The sequence below is a fragment of the Somniosus microcephalus genome, chromosome 11, assembly GCF_052327205.1.
Source record: "Somniosus microcephalus isolate GS21.2 chromosome 11, FLI_Smic_1.0, whole genome shotgun sequence".
Taxonomy (NCBI): domain Eukaryota; kingdom Metazoa; phylum Chordata; class Chondrichthyes; order Squaliformes; family Somniosidae; genus Somniosus; species Somniosus microcephalus.
In genome coordinates this window covers 122,452,167-122,466,306 of record NC_140997.1, presented here as the reverse complement: position 1 = coordinate 122,466,306, position 14,140 = coordinate 122,452,167, and positions in this window count along the sequence as shown.

Sequence of the window (14,140 nt, the reverse complement as noted above, 5' to 3'; positions counted from 1 at the left end):
GGGAGATTCTGTGAGTAAACAGAGCGGGAGATTCTGTGGGTAAACAGAGCGGGAGATTCTGTGAGTAAACAGGGCGGGAGATTCTGTGAGTAAACAGAGCGGGAGATTCTGTGAGTAAACAGAGCGGGAGATTCTGTGAGTAAACAGAGCGGGAGATTCTGTGAGTAAACAGAGCGGAAGGTTCTGTGAGTAAACAGTGCGGGCAATTCTGTGAGTAAACCGGCGGGAGATTCCGTGAGTAAACAGATTGGGCGATTCTGTGAGTAAACAGGCCGGGAGATTCTGTGAGTAAACAGGGCGGGAGATTCTGTGAGTAAACAGATTGGGCGATTCTGTGAGTAAACAGGGTGGGAGATTCTGTGAGTAAACAGGGCGGGAGATTCTGTGAGTAAACAGGATGGGAGATTCTGTAAATAAACAGGGCGGGAGATTCTGTGAGTAAACAGGGCGGGAGATTCTGTGAGTAAACAGGGCGGGAGATTCTGTGAGTAAACAGATTGGGCGATTCTGTGAGTAAACAGGGTGGGAGATTCTGTGAGTAAACAGGGCGGGAGATTCTGTGAGTAAACAGGATGGGAGATTCTGTGAGTAAACAGGGCGGGAGATTCTGTGAGTAAACAGGGCGGGACATTCTGTGAGTAAACACGGCGGGAGATTCTGTGAGTAAACAGAGCGGGAGATTCTGTGAGTAAACAGGGCGGGAGATTCTGTGAGTAAACAGGGCGGGAGATTCTGTGAGTAAACAGGGCGGGAGATTCTGTGAGTAAACAGGGCGGGAGATTCTGTGAGTAAACAGATTGGGCGATTCTGTGAGTAAACAGGGCGGGAGATTCTGTGAGTAAACAGGGCGGGAGATTCTGTGATCTCATTGAATGGCGGAGCAGGCTCGAAGGGCCGAATGGAATACTCCTGTTCCTATCTCTATGTTTCTATGTTTCTATGAGATTCTGTGGGTAAACAGGGCGGGAGATTCTGTAAGGAAACAGGGCGGGAGATTCTGTGAGTAAACAGAGCGGGAGATTCTGTGAGTAAATAGAGCGGGAGATTCTGTGAGTAAACAGAGCGCGAGGTTCTGTGAGTAAACAGTGCGGGCAATTCTGTGAGTAAACAGGGGGGAGATTCTGTGAGTAAACAGATTGGGCGATTCTGTGAGTAAACATAGCGGGAGATTCTGTGATTAAACAGGACGGGAGATTTTGTAAGTAAACAGGGCGGGAGTTTCTGTGAGTAAACAGAGCGGGAGATTCTGTAAGTAAACAGGGCGGGAGATTCTGTGAGTAAACAGGGTGGGAGATTCTGTGAATAAACAGATTGGGCGATTCTGTGAGTAAACAGGGCGGGAGATTCTGTGAGTAAACAGGGCGGGAGATTCTGTGAGTAAACAGGATGGGAGATTCTGTGAGTAAACAGAGCGGGAGATTCTGTGAGTAAATAGAGCGGGAGATTCTGTGAGAAAACAGAGCAGGAGGTTCTGTGAGTAAACATTGCGGGCAATTCTGTGAGTAAATGGGGGGAGATTCTGTGAGTAAACAGATTGGGCGATTCTGTGAGTAAACAGGCGGGAGATTCTGTGTGTAAACATGGCGAGAGATTCTGTGAGTAAACAGGACGGGAGATTCTGTAAGTAAACAGGGCGGGAGATTCTGTGAGTAAACAGAGCGGGAGATCCTGTGAGTAAACAGGGCGGGAGATTCTGTGAGTAAACAGGGCGGGAGATTCTGTGAATAAACAGATTGGCGATTCTGTGAGTAAACAGGGCGGGAGATTCTGTGAGTAAACAGGACGGGAGATTCTGTGAGTAAACAGTGCGGGCAATTCTGTGAGTAAACAGGGCGGGAGATTCTGTAAGTAAACAGGGCGGGAGATTCTGTGAGTAAACAGGGCGGGAGATTCTGTGAGTAAACAGGATGGGAGATTCTGTGAGTAAACAGAGCGGGAGATTCTGTGAGTAAATAGAGCGGGAGATTCTGTGAGAAAACAGAGCAGGAGGTTCTGTGAGTAAACATTGCGGGCAATTCTGTGAGTAAATGGGGGGAGATTCTGTGAGTAAACAGATTGGGCGATTCTGTGAGTAAACAGGCGGGAGATTCTGTGTGTAAACATGGCGAGAGATTCTGTGAGTAAACAGGACGGGAGATTCTGTAAGTAAACAGGGCGGGAGATTCTGTGAGTAAACAGAGCGGGAGATCCTGTGAGTAAACAGGGCGGGAGATTCTGTGAGTAAACAGGGCGGGAGATTCTGTGAATAAACAGATTGGCGATTCTGTGAGTAAACAGGGCGGGAGATTCTGTGAGTAAACAGGACGGGAGATTCTGTGAGTAAACAGTGCGGGCAATTCTGTGAGTAAACAGGGCGGGAGATTCTGTAAGTAAACAGTGCGGGAGATTCTGTGAGTAAACAGAGTGAGAGATTCTGTGAGTAAACAGGGCGGGAGATTCTGTGAGTAAACAGTGCGGGCAATTCTGTGAGTAAAACAGCGGGAGATTCTGTGAGTAAACAGGGCGGGAGATTCTGTGAGTAAACAGGGTGGGAGATTCTGTGAGTAAAACAGCGGGAGATTCTGTGAGTAAACAGGGCGGGAGATTCTGTGAGTAAATAGGGCATGAGACTCTAAGTAAACAGGGCGGGAGATTCTGTGAGTAAAACAGCGGGAGATTCTGTGAGTAAACAGCGCGGGCAATGCTGTGAGTAAACAGGGCGGGAGATTCTGCGAGTAAATAGGGCGGGAGATTCTGTGAGTAAACAGGGTGGGAGATTCCGTAAGGAAACAGGGCGGGAGATTCTGTGAGTAAACAGAGCGGGAGATTCTGTGAGAAATTCAGAGCGGGAGATTTTGTGAGTAAACAGAGCAGGAGATTCTGTGAATAAACAGAGCAGGAGATTCTGTGAGTAAACAGAGCGGGCCATTCTGAGTAAACAGAGCAGGAGATTCTGAGTAAACAGAGCGGGAGGTTCTGTGATTAAACAGGACGGGAGATTCTGTGAGTAAACAGCACGGGAGATTCTGTGAGTAAACAGGACGGGAGATTCTGTGAGTAAACAGAGCGGGAGATTCTGTGAGTAAACAGAGCGGGAGATTCTGTGAGTAAACAGGACGGGAGATTCTGTGGGTAAACATTACGGGAGATTCTGTGAGTGAACAGGGCAGGAGATTCTGTGAGTAAACAGAGCGGGAGATTCTGTGAGTAACAGTGCGGGCGATTCTGTAAGTAAACAGAGCGGGAGATTCTGTGAGTAAACAGAGCGGGAGATTCTGTGAGTAAATAGAGAGGGAGATTCTGTGAGTAAACAATGCGGGAGATTCTGTGAGTAAACAGAGCGGGAGATTCTGTGAGTAAACAGGGTGGGAGATTCTGTGAGTAAACAGGGCGGGAGATTCTGTGAGTAAACAGGGTGGGAGATTCTGTGAGTAAACAGGGCGGGAGATTCTGAGTAAACAGAGCGGGAGATTCTGTGAGTAAACAGGACGGGGGATTCTGTGAGAAAACAGGGCGGGAGATTCTGTGAGTAAACAGGGATGGAGATTCTGTGAGTAAACAGGGCGGGAGATTCTGAGTAAACAGAGCGGGAGATTCTGTGTAAACAGAGCGGGAGATTCTGTGAGTAAACAGAGTGGGAGATTCTGTGAGTATACAGGACGGGAGATTCTGTGAGTAAACAGGGCGGGAGATTCTGTGAGTAAACAGAGCGGGAGATTCTGTGAGTAAACAGAGCAGGAGATTCTGTGAATAAAAAGAGCAGGAGATTCTGTGAGTAAACAGAGCGGGAGATTCTGAGTAAACAGAGCGGGAGAGTCTGAGTAAACAGGGCGGGAGATTCTGTGAGTAAACAGGGGGGAGATTCTGTGAGTAAACAGAGCAGGAGATTCTGTGAGTAAACAGGGCGGGAGATTCTGTGAGTAAACAGGGCGGGAGATTCTGTAAGTAAACAGGGCGGGAGATTCTGTGAGTAAACAGAGCGGGAGATTCTGTGAGTAAACAGGACGGGAGATTCTGTGGGTAAACATTACGGGAGATTCTGTGAGTGAACAGGGCAGGAGATTCTGTGAGTAAACAGAGCGGGAGATTCTGTGAGTAACAGTGCGGGCGATTCTGTAAGTAAACAGAGCGGGAGATTCTGTGAGTAAACAGAGCGGGAGATTCTGTGAGTAAATAGAGAGGGAGATTCTGTGAGTAAACAATGCGGGAGATTCTGTGATTAAACAGAGCGGGAGATTCTGTGAGTAAACAGAGCGGGAGATTCTGTGAGTAAACAGGGTGGGAGATTCTGTGAGTAAACAGGGCGGGAGATTCTGTGAGTAAACAGGGTGGGAGATTCTGTGAGTAAACAGGGCGGGAGATTCTGAGTAAACAGAGCGGGAGATTCTGTGAGTAAACAGGACGGGGGATTCTGTGAGAAAACAGGGCAGGAGATTCTGTGAGTAAACAGGGATGGAGATTCTGTGAGTAAACAGGGCGGGAGATTCTGAGTAAACAGAGCGGGAGATTCTGTGTAAACAGAGCGGGAGATTCTGTGAGTAAACAGAGTGGGAGATTCTGTGAGTATACAGGACGGGAGATTCTGTGAGTAAACAGGGCGGGAGATTCTGTGAGTAAACAGAGCGGGAGATTCTGTGAGTAAACAGAGCAGGAGATTCTGTGAATAAAAAGAGCAGGAGATTCTGTGAGTAAACAGAGCGGGAGATTCTGAGTAAACAGAGCGGGAGAGTCTGAGTAAACAGGGCGGGAGATTCTGTGAGTAAACAGGGGGGAGATTCTGTGAGTAAACAGAGCAGGAGATTCTGTGAGTAAACAGGGCGGGAGATTCTGTGAGTAAACAGGGCGGGAGATTCTGTAAGTAAACAGGGCGGGAGATTCTGTGAGTAAACAGGGCGGGAGATTCTGTAAGTAAACCGGCGGGAGATTCTGTGAGTAAACAGAGCGAGAGATTCTGTAAGTAAACAGGGCGGGAGATTCTGGGAGTAAACAGGGCGGGAGATTCTGTAAGTAAACAGGGCGGGAGATTCTGTGATTAAACAGAGTGGGAGATTCTTTGAGTAAACAGAGCGGCAGTTTCGGTGAGTAAACAGGGCGGGAGATTCTGTGAGGAAACAGGGCGGGAGATTCTGTGAGTAAACAGGGTGGGAGGTTCTGTGAGTAAACAGGGTGGGAGATTCTGTGAGTAAACAGAGCCGGCGATTCTGTAAGTAAACGGGGCGGGAGATTCTGTGATTAAACAGGGCGGGAGATCCTGTGAGTAAACAGGGCGGGAGATTCTGAGTAAACAGAGCGGGAGATTCTGAGTAAACAGAGTGGGAGATTCTGTGAGTAAACAGGACGCGAGATTCTGTGAGTAAACAGGACGGGAGATTCTATGAGTAAACAGGTCGGGAGATTCTGTGAGTAAACAGAGCAGGAGATTCTGTGAGTAAACAGAGCAGGAGACTCTGTGAATAAACAGAGCAGGAGATTCTGTGAGTAAACAGAGCGGGCGATTCTGTAAGTAAACAGGGCGGGAGATTCTGGGTAAACAGAGCGGGAGATTCTGTGAGTAAACAGAGCGGGCGATTCTGTAAGTAAACAGGGCGGGAGATTCTGTGATAAACAGGGCGAGAGATTCTGTGAGTAAACAGGGCGGGAGGTTCTGTGAGTAAACAGGGCGGGAGATTCTGTGAGTAAACAGAGCGGGAGATTCTGTGACTAAACAGAGCGGGCGATTCTGTAAGTAAACAGGGCGGGAGATTCTTTAAGTAAACAGGGCGGGTGATTCTGTGAGTAAACAGAGCAGGAGATTCTGTGAGTAAACAGGGCGGGAGATTCTGTAAGTAAACAGGGCGGGAGATTCTGTAAGTAAACTTGGTGGGAGATTCTGTGAGTAAACAGGGCGGGAGATTCTGTAAGTAAACAGGGCGGGATATTCTGTGAGTAAACAGAGTGGGAGATTCTGTGAGTAAACAGAGCGGGAGATTCTGTGAGTAAACAGGGCGGGGCATTCTGTGAGTAAACAGAGCGGGAGATTCTGTGAGTGAACAGAGCGGGCGATTCTGTGAGTAAACAGAGCAGGAGATTCTGTGGGTAAACAGAGTGGGAGATTCTGTGAGTAAACAGGGCGGGAGATTCTGTGAGTAAACAGAGCGGGAGATTCGGTGAGTAAACAGGGCGGGAGATTCTGTGAGTAAACAGGACGGGATATTCTGTGAGTAAACAGGGCGGGAGATTCTGTGAGTAAACAGGGTGGGAGATTCTGTGAGTAAACAGGGTGGGAGATTCTGTGAGTAAACAGAGCTGGCGATTCTGTAAGTAAACAGGGCGGGAGATTCTGTGAGTAAACAGGGCGGGGCATTCTGTGAGTAAACAGAGCGGGAGATTCTGTGAGTGAACAGAGTGGGCGATTCTTTGGTAAACAGAGTGAGAGATTCTGTGAGTAAACAGAGCGGGAGTTTCTGTGAGTAAACAGGGTGGGAGATTCTGTGAGTAAACAGGGCAGGAGATTCTGTAAGTAAACAGGGAGGGAGATTCTGAGTAAACTGAGCGGGAGATTCTGAGTAAACAGAGCGGGAGATTCTGTGAGTAAACAGGACGGGAGATTCTGTGAGTAATCAGTATGGGAGATTCTGTGAGTAAACAGGGCGGGAGATTCTGTAAGTAATCGGAGCGGCAGATTCTGTGAGTAAACTGAGCGGGCAATTCTGTAAGTAAACAGGGCGGGAGATTCTGTGAGTAAACAGAGCGGGAGCTTCTGTGAGTAAACAGAGCGGGAGATTCTGTGAGTAAACAGGGCGGGAGATTCTGTGAGTATACAGAGCGTGAGATTCTGTGAGCAAACAGGGCGGGAGATTCTGTGAGTAAACAGAGCGGGAGATTCTGTGAGCAAACAGGGTGGGAGATTCTGTGAGCTAACAGGGCGGGAGATTCTGTGAGTAAACAGGACGGGAGATTCTGTGAGTAAACAGGGTAGGAAATTCTGTGAGTAAACAGGGCGGGAGATTCTGTGAGTAAACAGGACGGGAGATTCTGTGAGTAAACAGGGCGCGAGATTCTGTGAGTAAACAGGACGGGAGATTCTGTGAGTAAACAGAGCAGGAGATTCTGTGAGTAAACTGGGCGGGAGATTCTGTGAGTAAACAGGGCGGGAGATTCTGTGAGTAAACAGGGCGGGAGATTCTGTGAGTAAACAGGGCGGGAGATTCTGAGTAAACAGAGCGGGAGATTCTGTGAGTAAACAGGACGGGAGATTCTGTGAGTAGACAGAGCGGGAGGTTCTGTGAGTAAACAGGATGGGAGATTCTGTGAGTAAACAGGAAGGGAGATTCTGTGAGTAAACAGAGCGGGAGATTCTGTGAGTAAACAGGGCGGAAGATTCTGAGTAAACAGAGCGGGAGATTCTGAGTAAACAGAGTTGCAGATTCTGTGAGTAAACAGGATGGGATATTCTGTGAGTAAACAGGACAGGAGATTCTGTGAGTAAACAGAGCGGGAGATTCTGTGAGTAAACAGGGCGGGAGATTCTGAGTAAACAGAGCGGGAGATTCTGAGTAAACAGCGCAGGAGATTCTGTGAATATACAGAGCAGGAGATTCTGTGAATAAACAGGATGGGAGATTCTGTGAGTAAACAGGATGGGAGATTCTGTGAGTAAACAGAGCCGGAGATTCTGTGAGTAAACAGAGCGGGAGATTCTGTGAGTAAACAGGGCGGGAGATTCTGTGAGTAAACAGCGCAGGAGATTCTGTGAATAAACAGAGCAGGAGATTCTGTGAATAAACAGAGCGGGAGATTCTGAGTAAACAGAGCGGGAGATTCTGTAAGTAAACAGAGCGGGCGATTCTGTAAGTAAACAGGGCGGGAGATTCTGTGAGTAAACAGGGCGGGAGATTCTGAGTAAACAGAGCGGGAGATTCTGAGTAAACAGAGCGGGAGATTCTGTGAGTAAACAGAGTGGGAGATTCTGTGAGTATACAGGACGGGAGATTCTGTGAGTAAACAGGGCGGGAGATTCTGTGAGTAAACAGAGCGGGAGATTCTGTGAGTAAACAGAGCAGGAGATTCTGTGAATAAACAGAGCAGGAGATTCTGTGAGTAAACAGAGCGGAAGATTCTGAGTAAACAGAGCGGGAGAGTCTGAGTAAACCGGGCGGGAGATTCTGTGAGTAAACAGGGCGGGAGATTCTGTGAGTAAACAGAGCAGGAGATTCTGTGAGTAAACAGGGCGGGAGATTCTGTGAGTAAACAGGGCGGGAGATTCTGTAAGTAAACAGGGCGGGAGATTCTGTGAGTAAACAGGGCGGGAGATTCTGTAAGTAAACGGGCGGGAGATTCTGTGAGTAAACAGAGCGAGAGATTCTGTGAGTAAACAGAGCGGCAGATTCGGTGAGTAAACAGGGCGGGAGATTCTGTGAGTAAACAGGGCGGGAGATTCTGTGAGTAAACAGGATGGGAGGTTCTGTGAGTAAACAGGGTGGGAGATTCTGTGAGTAAACAGAGCTGGCGATTCTGTAAGTAAACGGGGCGGGAGATTCTGTGATTAAACAGGGCGGGAGATTCTGTGAGTAAACAGGGCGGGAGATTCTGAGTAAACAGAGCGGGAGATTCTGAGTAAACAGAGCGGGAGATTCTGTGAGTAAACAGGACGCGAGATTCTGTGAGTAAACAGGATGGGAGATTCTATGAGTAAACAGGTCGGGAGATTCTGTGAGTAAACAGAGCAGGAGATTCTGTGAGTAAACAGAGCAGGAGATTCTGTGAATAAACAGAGCAGGAGATTCTGAGAGTAAACAGAGCGGGCGATTCTGTAAGTAAACAGGGCGGGAGATTCTGGGTAAACAGAGCGAGAGATTCTGTGAGTAAACAGAGCGGGCAATTCTGTAAGTAAACAGGGCGGGAGATTCTGTGATAAACAGGGCGGGAGATTCTGTGAGTAAACAGGGCGGGAGGTTCTGTGAGTAAACAGGGCGGGAGATTCTGTGAGTAAACAGAGCGGGAGATTCTGTGACTAAACAGAGCGGGCGATTCTGTAAGTAAACAGGGCGGGAGATTCTTTAAGTAAACAGGGCGGGAGATTCTGTGAGTAAACAGAGCAGGAGATTCTGTGAGTAAACAGGGCGGGAGATTCTGTAAGTAAACAGGGCGGGAGATTCTGTGAGTAAACAGGGCGGGAGATTCTGTGAGTAAACAGGGCGGGAGATTCTGTGAGTAAACAGAGTGGGAGATTCTGTGAGTAAACAGAGCGGGAGATTCTGTGAGTAAACAGGGCGGGGCATTCTGTGAGTAAACAGAGCGGGAGATTCTGTGAGTGAACAGAGTGGGCGATTCTGTGAGTAAACAGAGCAGGAGATTCTGTGAGTAAACAGAGCGGGGGATTCTGTGAGTAAACAGAGCAGGAGATTCTGTGGGTAAACAGAGTGGGAGATTCTGTGAGTAAACAGGGCGGGAGATTCTGTGAGGAAACAGAGCGGGAGATTCGGTGAGTAAACAGGGCGGGAGATTCTGTGAGTAAACAGGACGGGATATTCTGTGAGTAAACAGGGCGGGAGATTCTGTGAGTAAACAGGGTGGGAGATTCTGTGAGTAAACAGGGTGGGAGATTCTGTGAGTAAACAGAGCTGGCGATTCTGTAAGTAAACAGGGCGGGAAATTCTGTGAGTAAACAGGGCGGGGCATTCTGAGAGTAAACAGAGCGGGAGATTCTGTGAGTGAACAGATTGGGCGATTCTGTGAGTAAACAGAGCAGGAGATTCTGTGGGTAAACAGAGTGAGAGATTCTGTGAGTAAACAGAGCGGGAGTTTCTGTGAGTAAACAGGGCGGGAGATTCTGTGAGTAAACAGGGCAGGAGATTCTGTAAGTAAACAGGGAGGGAGATTCTGAGTAAACTGAGCGGGATATTCTGAGCAAACAGAGCGGGAGATTCTGTGAGTAAAAAGGACGGGAGATTCTGTGAGTAATCAGTATGGGAGATTCTGTGAGTAAACAGGGCGGGAGATTCTGTGAGTAATCGGAGCGGCAGATTCTGCGAGTAAACTGAGCGGGCGATTCTGTAAGTAAACAGGGCGGGAGATTCTGTGAGTAAACAGAGCAGGAGATTCTGTGAGTAAACAGAGCGGGAGATTCTGTGAGTAAACAGGGCGGGAGATTCTGTGAGTAAACAGAGCGGGTGATTCTGTAAGTAAACAGGGCAGGAGATTCTGTGAGTAAACAGAGCAGGAGATTCTGTGAGTAAACAGAGCGGGAGATTCTGTGAGTAAACAGGGCGGGAGATTCTGTGAGTATACAGAGCATCAGATTCTGTGAGCAAACAGGGCGGGAGATTCTGTGAGTAAACAGAGCGGGAGATTCTGTGAGCAAACAGGGTGGGAGATTCTGTGAGCAAACAGGCCGGGAGATTCTGTGAGTAAACAGGACAGGAGATTCTGTGAGTAAACAGGGTAGGAGATTCTGTGAGTAAACAGGGCGGGAGATTCTGTGAGTAAACAGGACGGGAGATTCTGTGAGTAAACAGAGCAGGAGATTCTGTGAGTAAACTGGGCGGGAGATTCTGTGAGTAAACAGGGCGGGAGATTCTGTGAGTAAACAGGGCGGGAGATTCTGAGGAAACAGAGCGGGAGATTCTGAGTAAACAGAGCGGGAGATTCTGTGAGCAAACAAGACGGGAGATTCTGTGAGTAAACAGAGCAGGAGATTCTGTGATTAAACAGGGCGGGAGATTCTGTGAGTAAACAGGGCAGGAGATTCTGTGAGTAAACAGGGCGGGAGATTCTGTGAGTAAACAGGGCGGGAGATTCTGTGAGTAAACAGGGCGGGAGATTCTGAGTAAACAGAGCGGGAGATTCTGTGAGTAAACAGGACGGGAGATTCTGTGAGTAAACAGTGCGGGAGATTCTGTGAGTAAACAGGATGGGAGATTCTGTGAGTAAACAGGACGGGAGATTCTGTGAGTAAACAGAGCGGGAGATTCTGTGAGTAAACAGGCCGGGAGATTCTGAGTAAGCAGAGCGGGAGATTCTGAGTAAACAGAGCGGGAGATTCTGTGAGTAAACAGGATGGGAGATTCTGTGAGTAAACAGGGCGGGAGATTCTGAGTAAACAGAGCGGGAGATTCTGTGAGTAAACAGGACGGGAGATTCTGTGAGTAAACAGAGCGGGAGGTTCTGTGAGTAAACAGGATGGGAGATTTTGTGAGTAAACAGGACGGGAGATTCTGTGAGTAAACAGAGCGGGAGATTCTGTGAGCAAACAGGGCGGGAGATTCTGAGTAAACAGAGTTGCAGATTCTGTGAGTAAACAGGATGGGATATTCTGTGAGTAAACAGGACAGGAGATTCTGTGAGTAAACAGAGCGGGAGATTCTGAGAGTAAACAGGGCGGGAGATTCTGAGTAAACAGAGCGGGAGATTCTGAGTAAACAGCGCAGGAGATTCTGTGAATATACAGAGCAGGAGATTCTGTCAATAAACAGGATGGGAGATTCTGTGAGTAAACAGGATGGGAGATTCTGTGAGTAAACAGAGCGGGAGATTCTGTGAGCAAACAGAGCGGGAGATTCTGTGAGTAAACAGGGCGGGAGATTCTGTGAGTAAACAGCGCAGGAGATTCTGTGAATAAACAGAGCAGGAGATTCTGTGAATAAACAGAGCGGGAGATTCTGAGTAAACAGAGCGGGAGATTCTGTGAGTAAACAGGGCGGGAGATTCTGTGAGTAAACAGGGCGGACGATTCTGTGAGTAAACAGGTTGGGAGATTCTGTAAGTAAACAGAGCGGGCGATTCTGTAAGTAAACAGGGCGGGATATTCTGTGAGTAAACAGGGCGGGAGATTCTGTGAGTAATCGGAGCGGCAGATTCTGCGAGTAAACTGAGCGGGCGATTCTGTAAGTAAACAGGGCGGGAGATTCTGTGAGTAAACAGAGCAGGAGATTCTGTGAGTAAACAGAGCGGGAGATTCTGTGAGTAAACAGGGCGGGAGATTCTGTGAGTAAACAGAGCGGGTGATTCTGTAAGTAAACAGGGCAGGAGATTCTGTGAGTAAACAGAGCAGGAGATTCTGTGAGTAAACAGAGCGGGAGATTCTGTGAGTAAACAGGGCGGGAGATTCTGTGAGTATACAGAGCATCAGATTCTGTGAGCAAACAGGGCGGGAGATTCTGTGAGTAAACAGAGCGGGAGATTCTGTGAGCAAACAGGGTGGGAGATTCTGTGAGCAAACAGGGCGGGAGATTCTGTGAGTAAACAGGACAGGAGATTCTGTGAGTAAACAGGGTAGGAGATTCTGTGAGTAAACAGGGCGGGAGATTCTGTGAGTAAACAGGACGGGAGATTCTGTGAGTAAACAGAGCAGGAGATTCTGTGAGTAAACTGGGCGGGAGATTCTGTGAGTAAACAGGGCGGGAGATTCTGTGAGTAAACAGGGCGGGAGATTCTGAGGAAACAGAGCGGGAGATTCTGAGTAAACAGAGCGGGAGATTCTGTGAGCAAACAAGACGGGAGATTCTGTGAGTAAACAGAGCAGGAGATTCTGTGATTAAACAGGGCGGGAGATTCTGTGAGTAAACAGGGCAGGAGATTCTGTGAGTAAACAGGGCGGGAGATTCTGTGAGTAAACAGGGCGGGAGATTCTGTGAGTAAACAGGGCGGGAGATTCTGAGTAAACAGAGCGGGAGATTCTGTGAGTAAACAGGACGGGAGATTCTGTGAGTAAACAGTGCGGGAGATTCTGTGAGTAAACAGGATGGGAGATTCTGTGAGTAAACAGGACGGGAGATTCTGTGAGTAAACAGAGCGGGAGATTCTGTGAGTAAACAGGCCGGGAGATTCTGAGTAAGCAGAGCGGGAGATTCTGAGTAAACAGAGCGGGAGATTCTGTGAGTAAACAGGATGGGAGATTCTGTGAGTAAACAGGGCGGGAGATTCTGAGTAAACAGAGCGGGAGATTCTGTGAGTAAACAGGACGGGAGATTCTGTGAGTAAACAGAGCGGGAGGTTCTGTGAGTAAACAGGATGGGAGATTTTGTGAGTAAACAGGACGGGAGATTCTGTGAGTAAACAGAGCGGGAGATTCTGTGAGCAAACAGGGCGGGAGATTCTGAGTAAACAGAGTTGCAGATTCTGTGAGTAAACAGGATGGGATATTCTGTGAGTAAACAGGACAGGAGATTCTGTGAGTAAACAGAGCGGGAGATTCTGAGAGTAAACAGGGCGGGAGATTCTGAGTAAACAGAGCGGGAGATTCTGAGTAAACAGCGCAGGAGATTCTGTGAATATACAGAGCAGGAGATTCTGTCAATAAACAGGATGGGAGATTCTGTGAGTAAACAGGATGGGAGATTCTGTGAGTAAACAGAGCGGGAGATTCTGTGAGCAAACAGAGCGGGAGATTCTGTGAGTAAACAGGGCGGGAGATTCTGTGAGTAAACAGCGCAGGAGATTCTGTGAATAAACAGAGCAGGAGATTCTGTGAATAAACAGAGCGGGAGATTCTGAGTAAACAGAGCGGGAGATTCTGTGAGTAAACAGGGCGGGAGATTCTGTGAGTAAACAGGGCGGACGATTCTGTGAGTAAACAGGTTGGGAGATTCTGTAAGTAAACAGAGCGGGCGATTCTGTAAGTAAACAGGGCGGGATATTCTGTGAGTAAACAGGGCGGGAGATTCTGTGAGTAAACAGGGTGGGAGATTCTGTGAGTAAACAGGGCGGGAGATTCTGTTAGTAAACATAGCGAGAGATTCTGTAAGTAAACAGGGCGGGATATTCTGTAAGTAAACAGGGCGGGAGATTTTGTGAGTAAACAGGGCGGGAGATTCTGTGAGTAAACAGGACGGGTGATTCTGTGAGTAAACAGGGCGGCTGATTCTGTGAGTAAACAGGACGGGAGATTCTGTGAGTAAACAGAGCAGGAGATTCTGTGATTAAACAGGGCGGGAGATTCTGTGAGTAAACAGAGCGGGCGATTCTGTGAGTAAACAGGGCGGGTGATTCTGTGAGTAAACAGGGCGGAAGATTCTGTGAGTAACCAGGGCGGGAGATTCTGTGAGTAAACAGGGCGGGAGATTCTGTGAGTAAACAGGGCGGGAGATTCTGTGCGTAAACAGGGCGGGAGATTCTGTGAGTAAACAGGGCGGGAGATTCTGTGAGTAAACAGAGCGGGAGATTCTGTGAGTAAACAGGACGG